Below are 19,691 nucleotides of genomic sequence, written 5' to 3' on the forward strand. Positions count from 1 at the left end.
GGAAATTTCCGTCTGCCCTGCGAGCTGCTCGCCCGGCTCGGCGCGGAGGCTCCACATGGTTTCGCTTTCCTCGCAGCACCAATAAATCTGTGAGTGAAAGCGGCTGCTGGAGGGCTCTGCTCCACGGCAGAGCCTCCCTCACCCACGCAGGATGTCCGTGTCAGCAGCCTGCAAATCCTGCTGCTGCCAGCGGGGAGCAGGGATGGGGGCCGGGGATGGGGCTGGGATGCTGCACGGATCCTCACAGGGCAAAAACTCCTCTGGAGGAGCTGTTCACAGCTGGGTGGCTCTGCCCAGAGAGCTGGCACTGCCCCCGAGCCAAGGTGATGTCCCTTTGGGTGTGCAGGACAGGCAGGCATCCACACCAGGCATAGCACCCTAAAGGTTTTTGTGGGGGCCCCAGCTGATTGCCCAATGTTGTTCCATCAGCTGCAAAGCCTCCAGAGCCACTTTCTCCCCCAAAACAGGGTCCTGGGAAGCAGAAATCATTGCCAGGTTCTCCTCACTTCAGCCAACTTCTCAGCTCCCACTGTGAGAAACGTGTGTTTTTAGTTAATGAAAGCTGAGATTAACTCATGACCCTGGAGTCTGGGAGATGGCACTTTAATAAAACTGATAAATAGCAGCTTTCTGATAAAAATCACTTCTTAAAATGCAACACGATTGTTTTCCCTCCCTCCCCGTGGCCCCCCAGGCTCAGGCGTTGCTTGGGAGGGCCTGAGGGCACGGGCAGGGTGTGAAACAAGAAGGTTGTGGGTTTGTTCCCCAGCAGAAATTGCCTGTGGTTTGCTCCAGGGCTGGCAGGTGCTCCCAGCCGAGGCTCTGGCTCTCAAACTGGCTCCCTGCATTAGAAGCAAACACTGTTATCCTTTATTCCTGTAGATCCTGTTGATATCTCATGAAAATGATTTTGGCTGCACTCATGGTTCAGGCTGGGAGCTCTGACATCTGAGGGCAAAGCTTGCTCTTTGCCAAGCAGAGACTGGAAATGTTGGGGTTGCCAAACCCCCTCCTCAGTCTCCCTCCTCCCCAGCCTCAGGCAAAGGAGGTGCAGGCCTTGCTGGGCTGGAAAATTGCATTTTCCCACTCATATCCCAGCCACGGCTTGGCCTGGAAGATGGGGGCTGGACTCTCCTGTCCCCCCTCCTGGTGACAGGGGTGTCATTTGCAGAGTCCCACCAGCTCTGTGGTGTGTGGTGCTGGGACTGGCCTCAAACTGAGCCAGGGGAGGTTTAGCTGGATAATGGGAACAGATCCTTCATGGAAAGAGTGGCCCAGCCCTGGCACAGCTGCCCAGGGCAGTGCTGGAGTCCCCATACCTGGAGGGATTTAACAGACACGTGGATGTGGCACCTGGGGACATGGGACAGTGGTGGCTTTGGCAGTCTGGGGAACAGCTGGAGTCTGCAGGCTTTTCCAACCTTTTGTAAACAATTCTGGGATTTCACAATGCTGTGGCTCTCCCATCTGAACAGGGCACAGATCAAGCCCAGTGCTCAGTGATACCCTGCTCTAACTACCATCATCCCCTCCTCCTCCTCCTCCCAGCTGCCTGGTGCTCTCTTCCCAAGCAATGCTCCTCTCCCTGGCTCCCCTGACTGTCCCCATTTCCAAATCCACCCTGAGTTACAGCTGAACTGGGATGCTCAGGGAGGGCTGACTCTGCAATCCAGCCCCTGGTGTTACCTTTCCCTTTGCTCCAGGGTTTGATCCATCTTGGATAACCAGAGAGCTCTTCTGGGGAAAGCAGCTATTTTTATTTCAGTTCTTACACCAGCCTGAGCACATTTCTGCAGGCACAAAACAAATTCCACGTGGAAGAGAATTAATGTGGCCCCAGAGCTGTGCTGGGAATGATACACACATGGCAGAGGAATGAGGCCAGAGCCCTGAAGATGCCTGGGAGTCAGAAAATGTTCACTGACAAGAAAAGCTGTCATTAGTGGTTTATGGAGGTGTTTGTCCTGCCTTGTGGCAGGAGAGAGAAGGGAGAAGTGGGATTTGGGGGGGCTGTTTTAGCCATTCCCCACCACAGCCACCTCCACCCAGAGGAGCCCAGATGTCCCCTTTGCCCTGAGCTGCATCCCCCGGTGCTGCTGGCAGGGAGGGGGCACAAACAGGGTGTTTGTTCCTGGGGATGATGATCCCACTGTGATCCCACTGTCCCCATCCCATCGTTGTGCCTGCAGAAAGATCAGCAGCTGATTGGGGAAGTCATTTTCCAACAGCACAAATCAATATTTATTATAATAGAAAAGAGAGATTGATATCAGGAAGGGTGATAATAATAAAAAAACCCCATGTCTAAAGTTATTACTTGTATGTACAGGCGAGGATGAAAACACCATCCCCAAACAGAGGCTTTGTTGGTTTCTTTTCCTTTGTAGAAACAGATTCCTCTGATATTCTCCCTCAGATGCTCCCAGGCACCCTGCTGAGGTTTTGATGTTCGGCTTGCATCCAGAATATTGAGCATGAAATCCAAACATTCCTTCTGGTGGCAGCTGAGGGAGACACAATGAGGGATAACAGAGGAGCCTCTGCCATTCCCTGGGGGAGAGGAGGACCAAGGGGGCCAGGGAGACCCAGAGCAGGGGGGGCTGCAGGCAGGGCACAGCACCAGCCAACCAACATTTTGAGCTCTTTTGATGTTGATATATTAGAGTTTGATAATGTTTGTATTCCAAACATCATGCCCAGGGCTCTGCCACCTGGGCCGCTGGGCAGGGCTGTGTCCTGTGGTGGCAGCAGGAACCCACCAGAGAAGGATGGTCAGAGAGAGCTCTCACCAATATCTGCACCACAGACAACCTCACCTGGCCGGGAGGGTGTGTTGTCACTTCCCAGCCCCACCTCGAGCTCTCCTGAACCTGTACCAGCTGAGGCCAGAGGATGCTGCTGGAGAATGGTTTGGGAGAGTGGATCCTAACCTGTGGAAAGAACCTCCCCAAAATCTCAGAGATCATCCCAAACCTCAGCACCTTCTCACCAGTGGTGGCTTCTCAGAGTGCAGCATCTCCAGCTCCATCCTCAGCACACACAAGGTTAAAGCAGGAGAAACAAGGCAGATTTCAGGGTGGCGTTGTAGAAATGGGACTCAGAGGATGCTCAGACATGAGCAAACCTGTTCCTGTGCCAGTTCCCTGAGCTCCTTCTCCCCAAATTCTGCCCTTTGGCCCAGCTGGCAGTGAGGGAGAGCAGGGGCCAGGCAGCAATGAGCTGTCTCCTTAGCAAGGTGAGCTTCCTGAGTCACCAGTAAATCAGTTTTGTGCTCATTAAATCACTGTCATGGTTTAGGCAATCACCATTCCCATCTGGAAAAGCAGCCATGAGCTAATAGATTCTTCTGGGTGCTGTACTCAGGCTCTTTGGTGCTGCTCCCACTGACACCCTGCTCTCTCCTCCCCTGGCCATCTCCAGCCTCTGCAGCATCATTTGGAAAACAAACAGCATTTCAGCATCAGGAACCTCACTAACCAGGTCTGGGATTCAGTTCTGATGCCTGGAATGTTATCCCAGTATTTGGGGTGACCCAGGTGTCCTCATTTCCCCCCTTTCCCCCCTGCACTCCTGCTCTGGGCTCCCTCACCCAGCTCCTGCCAGGGGGTTCCCACTGTCCCCCCCATCCCAGCTTCTCATTTCCCAAATCTGACACCAGTAACTGTTCCTGCCTTTGCATAGCTCATCCCTGCTCAATTTTCCCTTCTGAAATGCTCTAAAGCTCCCAGGTTTGCTCCTTCAAAGGACTCAAAGCTTTCCTCTCTTTCTCAGAGATTAATTATAGCTTCAAACACCTGCAGTAACTTCCTTCAATTACCAGGATTCTGCTCAAGAACTTCTCGAGGATTAAAACTTCTTCTGCCTTTCACTTGACAAAATCTTGCTCTGAGCCAGGCCCAGGCCCCACTGGCAGTTACAGCTGAAAGAGCCATAAATTTGGGTTAATCTGAGTGAAACCCTGCAGTGTGCAGAGAGGGGCTGGTTTCCAGTCTCCCAAGGATCCTGCCTGGGCAAGGGTTACTCTCCTGCAATCTTGGAGAGTGGATCTGAAAGCCAAATCCTTCATTCCTGCTCACACATCACCACTCAAGTGCCCAGTTTTGCTCTTGATCCCATCAGCAGTGGCTGCCCAGGGCCAGGCAGGGCTGTGGCAGGAGGGAAAGGGGGCAGGGATGGGAGCTGGGCTGGGGATGGATGTGCTTGGTGCAGATGGCCACAGCAGCATCCTGGCACTGGCTCCTGCAGGGGTTCCTCAGGGGACAGCCAGAATTCCTGGTGTGACACCACAGGATGGACAAGTGCTGCACAGGAACCTCCACTGCTGCGGGGGATGGAGGAGACAGGAAAAGGCTTGGAGAAGAAATGGGAAAGGAGACAGAGAAGAGATAGAAAAGGGGTGAAGAAGAGATGGAAAACAGTGTGGAAAAGAGAAAAAAAGAGGACGGAGAAGAAATGGGAAAGGAGAAAGAGAAGAGGTGGAAAATGGGTGAAGAAGAGATGGAAAACGGTGTGGAAAAGAGAAAAAAGGGATGGAGGTGAGATGGGAAAGGGGGTGACAGTTCACTGAAGGTGACAGGGGGCATATTTCACCCTGGGTTATCACTCTGCCCCCTCTCTGCTGCCCGTGGGAGGATGGGACAGCCCAAGGCACACCCTCACTGGAACCCCTTCCCCACCTGGGAGACTTCTCCTTGTCCCAAGGGTGAATCTGAAGAGCCCAACATTTCTCTGAAGGGCCCAACATTTCTCTGAAGGGCCCAACACTTTTCCTCCCCACCCAGGACCAAAGCACACCCAGAATGATTTGATTGATATTTGGAGACAGAGAGATGACAACACTGACTGACAAACTGCTCGTTTCTCTCTGTGTCTCTTTAATTTCTGCAGTTGATGCAGCATTCCAGGGGCCTTCCCCGGCTGATGAAGCTCAGAGTGATGCAGGGAGGGCTGTCTGGGCTCTGTGGCCCCTCACATGCTGTGTGCTGTGAACATGGACCCCCAAGGTCTTTGCAGTGAAGGAAGGATGAAATTTATATCATCCCAGTGAACGGATCCTCTTATCTGCATTGTCTGCTCAGCATCTAATGAACTAATGAAATATGCAACAATTCAGCTCTAGAACAGACCTCGCTTTTAAATTAGCACTAATTAGAGATAATTATCTTGGCTGATTTGATGTTTCTGTGTAATGAGCTCGGGTTTTCTTTTGTTAGGAATTGGTGTGGTCAAATACACGAAGCAGACACGCTGGATTTCCTCAAGTGCCTCCTCATTCCTGACTTGCTTCAACATCTCCGAGGGCTGCCCTCCCCTTCTGATGCCATTGCACTGAGCTGCCTGCCTGCTGCCCCTCCTCGATGGTGGGAGGGGATGTAAGGGAAGAGCCAGGAGAAGGCATTGCAATTCCTGCAGCTCCCACCCTCCATCCCTGTTCTTGCTCCCCAAAATCTCTGGGAAGGGGTAGGACAGACGCATGGCTCCTGCTGGCACCTGGCACCAGTAAGTTGTGGCACAGGGAGTCAGAATTTCCCCTTTGCTGGCCCCAGCTCCATCTTTATCCCTTTCCCAGCCCAAGGACAGCCCAGACACAAGGGGTGAGTGGGTTGGTTCTGGGGTTAAAGCACCATCCTATAGACAGTAATGTGCCATGAATCCCTCATTTCTCAAGGGGATTTTAACAGCCTGGCTGGTGACAAGCTGCCAGGGCAAAATGCTGTAAAGGGTGATAAAATCACACGTCCCTCTGTGCCAGAGCAAGGCCCCCACTCCCTGTGCTCCGTCACAGGGGAGCTGGCAGGGTCATGGGGTGGGACAGCCTGGCATTGTGCGGCTGTCAGGGACACGTGGCAGCACAGCCCAGCACCATGGGGCCACCCAGCCAGCCCTGGGCTGCCTCCCCCAGCCTGCCCAATAATTCTGTCAGCACCTGTTTCATGCACTGAAAGGGGAAAGAGGAAAGGTGCTGGTTGTGCTGCATTAGTGGGGACAGGAGGAAGTCCTAAAATCACTCCCTGCCAATGGAATGGGATGTCTGTCTGTCCCCAGGCCCCCTCTCCCCATGGCCAGGACTCCAACAAGGCTCATCTAGCTGTGGGTTGAACAGCAAACACCACAGACCTCATGGAATTTAAGCAGATGGACGAGCACAGACCCCTGGCACTGGGGCCAAGGGAATTCAGCTGAATGATCCTCAGAAAATCCTCCCTGGAGAGGCTTTGGGAACCATGGGGTGCTGCTGCAGCTCACCAAGCAGGTTCCTAGGGCAGTCACTGAGGTGTTGCAGCCCTCTCTGGCAGTGCTTGGCCCCACTGTCCCTCACTGCTGTGTGCACAGGGAGGGCTGGGGGCACATCCCCCCTAGCCTGGGGCAGAACTGGGCAATGGGGGCCTTGCAAGGGCTGCAGTGGGCTCAGGAAAGGGTGGAGGAGGGGGCTTGGGAGTGGAGATCTGCTCACTACCTTTCATCCCACCAGCACCACAACACCTCTTCATTAGCAGCCATTTCCCATTTATTTCCATTTATTTCCCTTTGCCATTTATTATCATTAACACTTGGAGGTTGTGCTGCATCAAATATTGGCTTCTGCAGGACATTTTTATAAACACACATATCTGGATCCATACATCAGCTTGCACACAGCCATGGAGACTTTTCTGCACAGACACTTCCCAGACTTTCCTTCCCTCCCAGCACGGCCTGGAGCAGAACCAGCGCTGGGGGAAGCACTGAGCCAGGGGGTCTCTGTGCCACAGAAGGGGGCCAGCAGAGCTCCTGATAATTTACATCCACTGGCCTTTCCTCCTTTCTCAGCCTGGGCTCCTTGAGGTTTATGGATCCTTAAAGCTGGCAGGGGCTTTTGGGCTTCCCTGGATGCCATGGTGGGCAGTGCCAAGTGCCCTGGGGCTACAGGAAAATGCTCTGAGCTGCCTTTCCATGGAACCCCTCACCAGCAGGAGCAGGTGGCTCCTCCAGAGCTGGTCCAGGGGCACTGGGAGGCATTGAGGCTCTGCAGAGCATCTCTGCAGGTGCTCACAGAGAGAGGACGGTTTTGAAGCATCTCAAATCACACAAACTGGGTTGAGGGTGGCTGCAGGGCCCCCTGGATGTGCCCCTCTGCACAGGGAGGGCACAGTGGGGCTCACTGCCATCAGAGCTGAACCTCGCTGGCATCAGACCTGAATCTCACTGGCATTACTGAAGCAGAGCACAGCGAGGCAGAGGTGGGAGCTCAGCTGCCCTGAGGCACCTTTCAGGCAGTACAAGCTCTCACACGAGGAGCAGGACCCTGGGGGCAGAGCAGGGAGGAGCAGAGCGCCTCGGGCTGCTGCAGCTCCCCTTCCCCTCTCTCTGCAGAGCAGCAGAGACCCGAGGCTGGGAACGGCCTGAGCTGCTGCTCCTGGGCAGGAGGGATGGGGAGAGCTGAGCAGATCAGGGGATTTGGGCAGCAAACAGCAAGGATGGGGAAAGCATCACCCACAGCAGCTGTGGAGCCGGGCTCCTTCTGCCAGCACAGTTGTGTCACTACAGCCAACTCATGGCACCTGCTCTGCCTGGCCTGGACAGAGGGACAAAGGTGCAGGGAACAGTGAGAACCTGCACTGATCTCCTGGGAGTGCTCAGGAGCTCTGTCATTGTTATTTCTGAAGTTACCCGGAGAGGAGCTTGTTCCCACCAGGACCAAACTCCTGCTGTCTCTGGTATCTCTGGCTACAGAGACAAGGATTTCACTTTTTCAAATGACAAATAAAGCTGCATTTATGGGCTGGTGTTTGCCTCTGATGCCATCCCAGCTGTGAGCAACACGAGGCGATGTCACTGTTTAATGAGAAATGACACAGAGCCATCAGAAGGCTGGGTGGCATTAGCACCCCTCTTTATCCAAACTGCTTCTTTTACACCCTGATCAATACAGGTGCACCTGATTGGCGATTTAATCAACACATTTCACCTGATTGGCTAATTAACAAGACGCCCATTTGTAAACAGTCTTATGAGAATAACAAGAAAACAGATATTAGACAAACACCACCTGCAGATTGTTTATAATAGCTGGTTCTCATTGTGATCTCCCTGGATGGCTGGAGCATCCACAGACAGCACTGCCTCCTGCACGAACCCTGCACCCAGAGCCAGCCTGGGCAAGAGGAGGAGTGCTGAGGGGGGATCTCACAACCATTTACAGCATCCAAACCCATGGATTTCCCTGGCCAGACCCCCCTGGCTGGGTGGGAGCTGGGGCTCCCTTCTGAGCCCATCCCACAGCACCATCAGGCTGTGGCAGGGTTCGGAGCTGCAGCTCTCGAATCACAGGGAGGTTGGAAGTGAGGAAGAGGAGGCAGGAGCAGGACAGGACACTGGTTTGCAGCAGAACAGCCCTGCTCCAGCCCAGCATGGGCTATTTCCAGCCCTGGCAGTGGAGACACCACCTCTGGGGAGGTGGCAGGTGCTCTGTACCTCAACCCACTGAAAGCTTTGCTGGCAAAAGGCTTTTTGCCTCAAAACCTCTGTCTTGCCTTTTATTCCTGGGCATTTGGGATCCCTCTCCCTGCTGGTGGCAGCTCCAAGCTCCTCTCCCTGCCCCGTCCCAGCCTTGTTGAGGAGGAGCAGCTGCAGCCTGACCTCGTTAAAAGCCTCTCCCCCTGCCCTGGTGGAGCAGTGGTTTCTCCGCAAATTCATTTCTCACATGCTGGGGGTGGCAGGGCACCCCTGAAGGGGGAGTTGCTGCAGCTGCAGGAGACTGCAGCCCAAGGGGGCTCCTTCACCTGCCCTCCCTCAGATCAGCTTGGAAATGGGAGAACCACCCCACTTTTTATTGCTTTTCCCCCTTTCATCCCCTACTAAGCAGCCTGGAGCCAGCTCGGGCTGCAGGAGTCAGATCCATGCCCCGTGGGTTGGGAGCACACGAGAGGAGGAGGAAAGCAAGAGAAGAAGGTGCTGGAGTATCATAAGAAGACAATGTGATTTCATTATCCTGACCTAGAGATGCCTCCTTTTAAGAAAAAAGCATCAAATTAAGGTCTTTTAAACAACAGCAGAGAGGAGACACAGCAAGTGAGCTCCTCTTCCCGCCTTCACAACATCTGTCTCACATCGTCCTGCTAATTTCAAGTTACTCCAAACTCCTTTAATTCCCTGCCAGGGCTTTCAAAATATTTTTTTTTCAAAACCACAGGCTAGCCAGCTCCACAGCCTCAAATTGAACATGCAAAGGAGCAAAGAGAGCAGGAATTTAAAAAAAGAAAGGTCAGGCTGTGTTCACAAGGCACACAGGCTGCTGCCCAGCAGGAAGGGGGAGTGGGACAGCCCCCTTGGTGATGTGCTGGTCCAGCCTGCCCAGAGCCTGGGGATCCAGGAGATGTGAGTCCACAGGAACCAGTGGAGAGCAGGCAAGCTCCTCTGCTTTCCCTGCAAAGCACCTGCTGGGCACAAGGGAGGGAAAGGGGAGCTGGTGTGACAAAGCTCTGTGATAAAGATGCCCCAGCCCTGCCTAGGATGGCTCAGCCAGGCCAGACCATCCTCATTCCAGCCTCCCTCCTCCCCAGCATCCATCTGGGGCTCCCTTTTCCCAGAGACCCACTCTGCACCCACTCACACATAAGCACTCCCAGCTGGTCCCAGGCATGTCTCAGCAGGAGGTTTTAATCTCCAAATTGGCACATCCCGGTGGAAAAGCATTTAGGAGGATCTTGGTGCTCTTGGGAGGTCCTTCTCCCATGGAAGGGCTTGTGCTGGTGTCTGTCCTGTGCCCAGCAGGTTGGGCTGGCTCACCTGTGACAGTGGCACTGGTCCAGGACATGTGGGGGACTGGCATGAGGGCTTTGAGGGGCAGCACAATGCCCAGCAGGGAGAAAGGAATTCTGGTTTTGTCCATGGGCAGCACAAAGCTGCAGCAGTGCTGAAGGGACAGAGACAGAGATCAGGTGGGTCTGGTGGAATTTGGATCCAGAACCTCTCCAGGTGTCCTGGTCCATCTCGGTGCTTGGGATGCCAGAAATAAAACAGGAATGGGATCAAATTTCTGCAGCAAATGCACCTGAAAAAGCACTCCCAAAGTCCCTGCACTCTCATCTGCTTGGGAGCAGAAGCAGAGATGAAAAACCAGGGAATGCAGAGCTCTATGAATCCATGTCCTGGAGCAGTTCCTCTGGTTTGTTCCTGTGGAAGATCTGCCTGCAGAGCCAAGGCTGTGCCTCTGCTTCTGGACAGGAATTGAACAAAAACACAACCAGAAAACTGGGCTGGAACAGCCAATTCTGTGCAGAGCCCCCTCCTCACCCTGCACATCATGGCCTGAACGTGGAGCCCTCAGCAGAGTCCCCCTGGCAGCAGCAGCGGCAGCAGCAGCAGCAGCAGCTCAGGCCCTGCAGAGAGGGAATTTCCTCCTTCCCAACCAGTCCCGGCCTGGAGCTGGGATCGGGGGCTTAAATAAATATGTGCCAATGTAAATAAATAGGAGTGTGGAGTTGAGAGGCAGGTTAATGGCTGGGGAAGCCGGGCTTGACCCTGCTGACATTTCAAATTAGTTCTGCTGCGCTGGGCCGGGCCTTTGAGGGGATTTGTGCTCGGGCTGGACGTGGAGAGAAATGTTAAAATTCATCATGTGAAGAGGCTCTTTGGAGCTTCCTTCCTCCTGAGGGGAGACCTCTGGCACCCTGGAATGAGTGTCCAAGCCTGGGGGGTGCTGGGGCTGTGGGTGATCTCTGAGGTTCAGGTGTGCTGTACCCACACCTGCAGGATGGATGTAGCAGGATGCACCTCTCTGTGTGTGAGATCCACACGTTCATGAGCACACAGAGAGATAAAATTCATCAGAAGTGGGCAGGGAATGTGTGATTAGTGCTGAAAGCATGCACAGAAAGGCAAGTGGATGCAGCAGGGAATACATTCCAGAACAAAAAGGGGTCATCTGCACGGCTCTGGCTCGCCCCTCTCGTGCCTCTGTGTTGTGATACAGGTTTTAATTCTCTCCACTCTTGCTGTCCCTCCTGCCGGGCTGCAGCTCTGATTCTGGGGCAGCCCTCGGCCCTCACGTGGGAGGTGTGTTAATTCCTCACTGAACTGATACAGGCATTTTTAAAGTGGAAAGAAGCTCAGTTCCCTGCTCCCCCTGGGGACTGGCTGAAATGTTCCTGTGGAAATGGAGCCTTGGGCAGGCTGTGTGCAGGGACTGTCACCCTGCTGGGTGCTGGCAGTGCCAGGGACACGGACCCCAGCAGGGAATGCTCTGTGTGCCTGGCTGTGGCTGCTGCCTCTGCCTGGGACAGCTTGGTGTGAGCTGTCCCTGGTGGGTGCCTGCCACACCAAGGAGGAGAGGTGGCTGTGGGGCCAGTGGCACCACCAAGGTCACCCTGTGAGCACCATGCCCAGGCAAACAAACCCATTTCCAACAGCCCCAGGCTGCCCAGTGCTGGATCTTGATCCCCTTCCAGGCCTTCCCATCCTCCAGCCTTGGTACATTTGTTTTCCACCATCTCTAAGAGCTTCTTTCCAGGACCTGGGGAGTGGAGGAGCAATGGAGAGCTCTGGTTGTCCAGCACCATCCTGACCAGCAGCCTCCCTTACAGCAGTGACTGTGCTGCCAGTGTTGGACAGGCATGGGATCCCCTCCCTACCGCTGCCTGTCCCACCCTGGGGCTGCTGGGGCTCCTGGGGATGGGTGGCAGCTGTTGCCAGTCCTGTCCACTGCCTCAGTGGCTCTGCAGGGCACAGAATCACAGCCCAGGGATGGCTCTGCCCCTCCTGCTCACCCCCAGTGCCACAAAGGATGGAGGAGCTGGTGCCCATTGTAGGAGGATCCAGCCCATCCCACCTGTGAGGATCACTCAGGACATTGTCCCCACCCTGGCAGGACCTGCAGGACCTGCTGCCATTGCTTGTCCCCGCACTGGTGGCAGTGCTGACACTCTGTGACAGGGGGTGGAAAGGGAGAAACAAAGCTCTTTGCTCCCTTCCAAGGGAGGAAATCTCTATTTTGAGTGGCTGTATAGGAAGATGCTGCAGGAGTTGGGGGTGTGTGGGGGATTGGGCTCCCGAAGGTTTCAGACACATTTGGATCAGTTTGGCTGTGGAGTGACTCAGCTCCTGACAGCCCTGTGAGACCTTTGCACTCTTCCTAAACAGGGATTATTTCATCCTCTCAGAATGGCTTAAGCGCTAATAAAAGGCATTAAAAATTAATTTTCCACGCTGTCTGTTGGTGTTTCTCCCAGCCCTGGATCACACTCAACAAGCAGAACTGATCAGCAAACCCAGGCCGTGTTCTCTGCGCTGATGCCCCCGCACAGACACTCCCCCCTCCACCTCCAGCACATCACCAGGGGCCAACGTGCAATTATTAACCTTCCTTCTTTTCCCTTTCCTCTAAAAAATTAAAAAAGGAAAGCTGTTGCTGGCAGCTTGGAGATTTGCTACGGGTGTCAGGCCTGCTCCTCTCTCCCCTTGTGTCAAATCCCATATGCGAAGGAGATTTGTGCACAGGCACAAGGCATGGCTGTGTGTGACATCCACTGCCCCCAAACAGGCACCATCCTTCCCCCAGGGGCTGGGAGGGAGGATCCTGAGGAAGAGGAGAAGGGAAAAACAGGGAACAGAATCACAGAATGGTTTGGGCTGGAAGTGACCTTACAGAGCATCTCATCCCTGCACCTCCACGGGCAGGGACACCTTCACTGCACCAGGGGGCTCAGAATGTTGTGGGGTGATCAGGCAGGGTCTGTGCTCCAGCCTGGGCTGTGTGGGGTGCCACTGGGGCTCATGGCAACTTCTCCTTTGGGCCAGGAGCTCTCCAGAAAGGACATTCACATCCCTTCTGCTGAATGGTGGGGTCTTGACTGGTGCCTGTATCATGCCGGTGGCCGCTGTCAGGAGACATTTGAGCTTTGGTGCTTAAAGGTGAAAATGTGGGATGTGTGCATGGGTGTGGGGCAGAATCACTCCCAAAACAGGGATGAACAAGCTCTGGCCAGCAGATGGTATCCCAGTGCCCATCAGACAATGGAAGGATGCTTGGCAGAGGGACCATCAAAACACAGGAAGCCACACGAGGACCTCAAGGTGACCCCACTCCAAAGGCACCACCCCAGAGACCCCCCTGAGCTGGGCAGTGGGGCAGGGCCTGCCCAGGGTGCCAGCTGCACTCCCATCCCTGCAGAGACTGGGACACCAGTCCGGGAAAGCCACTGGTGCCCCATTCCCAGCCAGCCCTGCTGCTGCCCCTGCCTTCCCTGCCTTGGATCCACCCAATTACAGCTAATTAGCTTTTCTGCCATAAAACCCTAAGGAGACAATGGAGAAAAGCCTCCTGCCTTTGACAGTAATGAAGTTAAATAGATATTTATTTATCCTTTTATTAGACAAACCAATTATAATTTTACGCTTGAAATAGCTAATTTTTAAAAGTGATGTCGAAGCATATGTATATACTGGGGTAATATATGGCCAGCCCTGGCCTGTAACAATCCTGCCTCATTACCAGCACGGCTGACGTGGTATTTAAATATCCTCTAATGCACCCATTCATAAAATGATAATTAAAAATACGCTGAAATGCAGCTATTAGGACAGAGATCCTGGTTATTTATAGGCTCTGGTTTGAGTTTTGAATGATAAAATCCTGAGTAATTGCTTGGAGTGGTGAAGTGTTGCTTCCCCGGCAGCCTGACCCACCGTGGCTGGGAAAGCAGAGGCTGCTGATTCCCAGAGAGCTGTCAGTCTGTCCGGGACCACGGGATGGACAGGCTGAGCCTCCTGCAGGAGAGAGGAGCCCAAAGCATCACCAGAGCACAGGGAGAAGACTCAGACCATTCCTCCTGCTGCAGGGTGAGCTGTGTCCATCTGGCACCTCCAGAGCCCTGGTGTCTGACAGTGGGATGGGCAGAAAAGCTGCTGCTGATGGCAGAGCAACCCCAGAGAAAACACCTGGGAATGTTGGTTCCAGAGCAAGAACTGGGAGTGAGAATCCCAGAGAAAACACCTGGGAATGCTGGTCCCAGAGCAAACACCAGGAGTGAGGGTCCCAGAGCAAACACCTGTGAGTGAGGCTCTGCAGCAGGCTCTGCTTTCCCCACCTCTCGCTGCCATCTGGACGTGGAGTCGAGTGGCTGGAGACCACCTGACTGCTCAGCCAAACACCAGAGACCAGAGATCATAGAGGGACTCTTAAAAAAGTCATTTCCCTGGCTATAAAGCCTCGGTGAGTGCTGCTGAGAGCTGGGCCCAGCTGGCCCGGCTGGCTCCGGTCCCTCCCTGCAGCGTTTGGAGCCATCTGGCCCCGCCTGGTCTGGGTCCTTTGCTGCTGCTCCTGCTCTGTCCTCTGGCTCTTCATCCCCTTGCCTCTTCCCACAGCACCAGGGCCTCCTGCACTCCTTTCTAAAGGCAGCAGGAATGACTTGGGAAATGAGAAATTTGCTTTAAGATGTGATTTCAGACGTCTCACACCTAGGAGGGATTTTTAGCTAATTTCCCCAAATATTCCTAGTTGGAGATTTCTTGCCTCAGGGCTAAAGGGTCAGTGCAAGCCACCAGAAGTGGAAGCTTCCCATCCTGCAGCCCAGGGCTGGGTTACATCACTGGTACCATTCCCTGGTACCATTCCCAGGATACTGGACTCCCTTTTCCAGCCCATCCTGTGTTGTGAATGGAGCTCTGCGAGGTGACGGCTGAGTTTTTGGGAGACAAAGCCAATTCCTCACAAATCCTCATAGTCAAACACATTATTTTCCAAAGAAAAGAGGCTTTCCAAGGACAGCCAGCTGTCAGCAGATGGACACAGCAGAGCAGGGCAGCTGCTGGAGCTGGAGCTGCTGCAGGAGCCTGGAGCTGTGGGCAGGAGCCTGCTCTGGGTGCTGCTGCCCCTCCAGCCCTGGGCAGGTTCCTCACCATCCCTGTGGCAGCACCCTGGCTCCTGGGGCTGGGGGATGCCCCTCCATGCAGCCATGGGATGATTTTTCCATCTCCCATCTGCTCCCTGCTGCTGCCATCTGGCTCTTTCCCAGCCTGGACTCTTCTTCCTCACACCTTTGTTCCCCAGTGGCTCCACAGCTCCAGTGAACATGGAGCCCTGGATGCTGCTCCCATTTCCCAACCATTGGTGCTCTGGAATCATCTCTGCTCTGGCTGGGACAGTGCCTGTGGCTGGGGACAGCCTGCCCTCCATGGGGACAGGTGCTGGTTTCCACCCTGCTTGCTGCCTCCATGAGGAATGCCCAGCGGGTTTGCTGCACCTCCTCTTTTCAATTTTACTCCAGTTACTTCATCTCCCTAAACTGAGCTGTTCTGAGTCATTCTCTGGGCAGGCTTTAGGAGCCAGAGCAAGAGCCAGACCCCTGGGATGGCAGGGCTGGCAGGGGATGGGTGTCACTGTGCCACCACCGGCTCTGCCAGCCCAGCCTGGTCCTGCACAGGCACGGTGCTGAGGACAGACAGGTCTGTGTGTGACAGATGTGAGCCCAGTGTGTGACAGATGTGCTGCAGCATCTGGGCACGAGGAGGGACAGGGCTTCCAGGGCTGGCAGCAGCCAGAGTGTGGAACAGAGCAACTCCAGAGCCAAATCTCAGTTGCCACAACACAGTGATGAGGAGTGGACCAGAAGTCCCTAAATCTCTTCTAAACAAACCCAAACACGTGCTCTGCCTCCATCCTGCTGGTAGCAAAACCTCCTGCAGAAGGCTCCAGGACACCCATGCTTCCTTCTTCACAGAGATCCCGGGAATCAGGGGCTCCCCCAGTGCCCCCTGAGCCCCGTCCCCCATGGCTGCTGGCAGTGGGCAGGGGTACCTTTGCTCTATCACGCTTGGTGAGGGTCTGTGCCATGCCCGGGCTCTGGCACAGCCTCCTCTGGAGCAGCCCCCTCTGGAGCAGCCCCGATGCCACCGTGGTGACTGGAGCTCCTTTGGGGGCACCCCAGGCTGGGGTTTGCTCTCTGGTTTGCTGAGTTCTGTGGGGACATTGGGGGACCGCAGTGTCCGGGTGCCCCCCATGCCATCCCCCGGCCGGGCTGCGCTCCCGCGGGGTCCCCTCGCTGCAGACACTGGGTGGCACTCGCACGCCTTGGCACGGCAGCTGCCAGCGGGATTATTCCGGAGGAAAGCACAGAGATTGAGGGCTGGGGAGGAGGATTTACCGCCCTCCCCCGGCTCCGGGGTCCCTGGGCTCCGTGGGCGCTGCGCACCCCGCGCTCTGCCCTGTTGGGGTCCCCTCGGCGGCTGCTCCGCGCGTCCAGAGCATCTCCAGAGGCTGCACAGCCCGGCCACCCCTGCCCAGCGCTGGGCTACAGATGTGTCCCCCCATCCCAGTCCCCATCCCCTCCCAGCTGGGGGAGCGCTGGGAGAGCTGCGGAGCCGCTGCCACCCCGCAGTGCCCCCATCCCGTGTGCTCCGGGCACCTCCAGCTGCCAAATCCCCAAATCCCAGCCCCGCAGTGCCCACCCAGCCCCATCCCGTGTGCTCCGGGCACCTCCAGCTGCCATCCCCAGCCCCACAGTGCCCATCCAGCCCCATCCCGTGTGCTCCGGGCACCTCCAGCTGCCAAATCCCACCCCTCCAGCCCCACAGCGGCCCCCGCAGCCGGGGAACTGGGTGGGAATTACAACACATCATTTATTAAAGGGTTGCTGTCAAGGTTGACAAGCCCCCAAATTAAGTAGCTTAAAAATTCCATTAGCCGAGGTCTTTCTGGTGCCATGTCCTATCTCACTTTTGTTTATCAACCTTCACGGCTCGGAATATCTGGTAGCTGCTCAGCTGTGTCCGTATGGTGGAGAGACTGGTGGAGGATGGGGGAGCCGGGGGAGGGGAAAGTTCAGCACCCGAGGAGCTGGGAACGAGCCGGGAGCTGCTCACACCAGCCGGGAACGCCAGGGGCTCGGGGCCATGAGGATTCAGCACTCCAGAGGCTCGGGACCATGAGGATTCAGCACTCAGGAACACGAGAGGAGAATTCCCCACAGGGAGGGCAGCAAGGGAAGGGGTTGGATGGAGTTCCAGGGCTCCGAGGTGCTGCAGATGGTGGTGAGCCCCCTCATCCTCCCTGCCAGGGTGATGGGTCCTGTGCCCTCTGCTCCCAGCCTGGAGCTGCTGCTCCTTTGGCGATGGGAGAAGGGAAAAATTCCGTGTTTGGGGACATGGATCCCTTGTGTCACTGCATTCAATGCTCAGGAGCAGCTGAGGAAGATGAGGTGCTGTTGCTCATCTCCTCCTGGCACCACAGCTCCATCCCTGCCACGTGGCAGGACCTTGGAGATCCAGGGAATGGGGACAGAGTGGCTGCACAGGCATCTCTGCAGCACAGCATCCCCAGCTCAGGAGAGGGCATTTGCACAGCTGGAATGTCACATTCCTTTAAAATAAACACCAGGACAAGAAATGTCAGAGAAGCTCTGGCAGGGCTGTGTGCGCGGCCAGCGAGAGGTGACAGAGTCTGGCACGTGTCACTTCCAGTTACCAGTGTCCCCTGTGGGCCCAGCAACGTGTCCTCAGCCATCCCATCTCCCAGAGCTGCAGGGCTGGGGAGCAGAGTGTGTGACAGAGGCTGTGGGGATGGGCCACACCAGCAATGCCAGTCTGCTCACACTGTGTCACCAACCAGGGGCTCTGGACACAGCTCTGGGGACAGTTCTGGGCACAGCTCTCACAGTGCACAAGGGAAAGAGGTGCTGCTGGCACCTGTCTGTGTGGTACCACCCATTCCTTCACCCCATGTGTTGAGGGAGAGCTGCTGCCAGGCTCCAAACTGCCACGTGTCCTTTGTCAGGGAGGTTTCCTGGGAATGCCAGGAGATGCATCCATGTGTCAGTGCCACCTGCTCTGGAAATGCAGCACAGGGTGATGGCTCCTCACTCACCCTGGTCTGAGCCGGCCCAGAGCCAGGAGGGGAGATGCACCCCAGATGTGGCTGCTGGAGACAGCTTTGCTTCCCCACTCCAGCTCAGCTCTCCTCCTGTCCTGTGACAGTCCCTAACACTGGCACAGTGGCAGGAAAAGGAGATTTTGTGTCTGTAAGTCTGTCAGTCCTTGTTTTTCATTGTCCCCTACACAAAACCAAAGAGAATGGGAGATCTCACGAGAGTTAACCAAACTCCAGGAGCCATCCCCAAAACTCCATCTGTTTTTAGGCACTGAGTGTTAATCACTCCATGACCTGGACCAGTGTGTCCCTCACCAGCCCTGTGCCCCTGATGGGTTCTCTCACTACAGGCTGGCTGGTTATTAAAGAGCAGGACTGAGGTTTGCTGTCCCCATCAGTGCCTGTCCTGAGCACCCCGTGGGATCAGAGCAGCACCATGCACCAGCCTGGGGAGGTGGGAAACACCCCATGCCCAAACCTGCCCTGTCCCCGCGGCACAGGGGAGGGGAGTGTGTGTGTGCAGGGCCAGGCACCCTCCCTGCGCCCTCCTGGCTCCAGCAGCAATTACTGGGTGTGAGGGGAACAAGAAATCTGCGTGAAAAATCTAGAAAAAGCAAACTGCTCCATTCCGCCAGGAAGGAACCCGGCTATTTTTAAGTTCAGGGACGATGCACGCAGCCAGATAAAATATTCAGATTTGCACAAAAGAAAACAGGAGGAGACTGAAAACATCCCAGCTCTGTCTGTCCCTTGCAGCCTTCTCCCCACCCACTCTCTGGGGCTGCCTGAGCCCCCCTTGCTGTCCCTGTGACACTCGCCTGGGGCAGGGAGGATGCACAGACACGGGCACGGGGATGGGTGGCTGCTCCCACACGGAATGCCAAACGCTAAATACGTGCCAGGGCATCTCAAGGAACGGCTTGTGAAACCCACTGACCCAAATTCTCCCACCCAGAACACGTCCTGGCTGCGCCACAGAGATAATGAGCTGAGGCAGCAGATGAATTGTTGGCAGCCAACGCGCCGGGGAAGTGACGCCGGCGGCCACAGGGACGGGCAGAGAGAGGGCTTGGGTTACCCCCACAGTTTGTTATCACGGGGAGATAAGAGCACCCCGCAGGCCCCCCTGCCCTGGGTGTGGCACCCCAAGGTGGGGGGACAGCGCATGGCTTTGGCTTGGGAGTGATGGATCCTGACAGTGCAGGAGGGACCCCATTGCTGCCAGGAGCGGGACCCCAGTCCTGACCCCAGTCCTGACCCCAGTCCTGATCCCCATCCTGACTCCCATCCTGACTCCCATCGTGCCCCAGGTTCCTCAGGAGCAGCCAGCACCCAGGGGGCTCTGGGGCCATGCCACCCAGATTGTCCTGGCACATCCCAAGCACCATGGCAGGAGCTCCGGGGGCATGGAGGGGTTTTGCTCTCCCCTCGCTGTGCAGATCCCATAAATCAGACCCCGAGCCCTGCAGCACCAATAGGAGCTCTGCCTTTTGGGGCACATTCCACTGCTCACTGCTGTTGTTGTTCCTATTCCCGTTGTTCCTATTCCCCCATGGAATGGGGTTGGGGATGTTTTTAAGTTCCCTTTGCACTCCTGGCCCTTCAATGCAATCACGAGATGAACAAATCCACAAACCACGGGGACATTCCTGCTGCTGGGAACCCTCATGGGCTCTCTTCCAACCCAAGACCCCAACTCTGCCTTTCTGCTTTACAATCCAAACCAGCTCAATTTAATCTCAATCAAAGAAAATGGACTTGAAATGTTGAAGGGTTTTTTTATGCGAGGGTCTGCTCAGTTATTACTCTTTGTCTATTTTTTTTTCTTTTAATATTAAAAAAAGTCAAA

This window comes from Melozone crissalis, unplaced genomic scaffold, assembly GCF_028551555.1.
Source record: "Melozone crissalis strain CALT ecotype California unplaced genomic scaffold, PUWL_Pcris_2 ptg000068l_1, whole genome shotgun sequence".
NCBI classification, from domain to species: domain Eukaryota; kingdom Metazoa; phylum Chordata; class Aves; order Passeriformes; family Passerellidae; genus Melozone; species Melozone crissalis.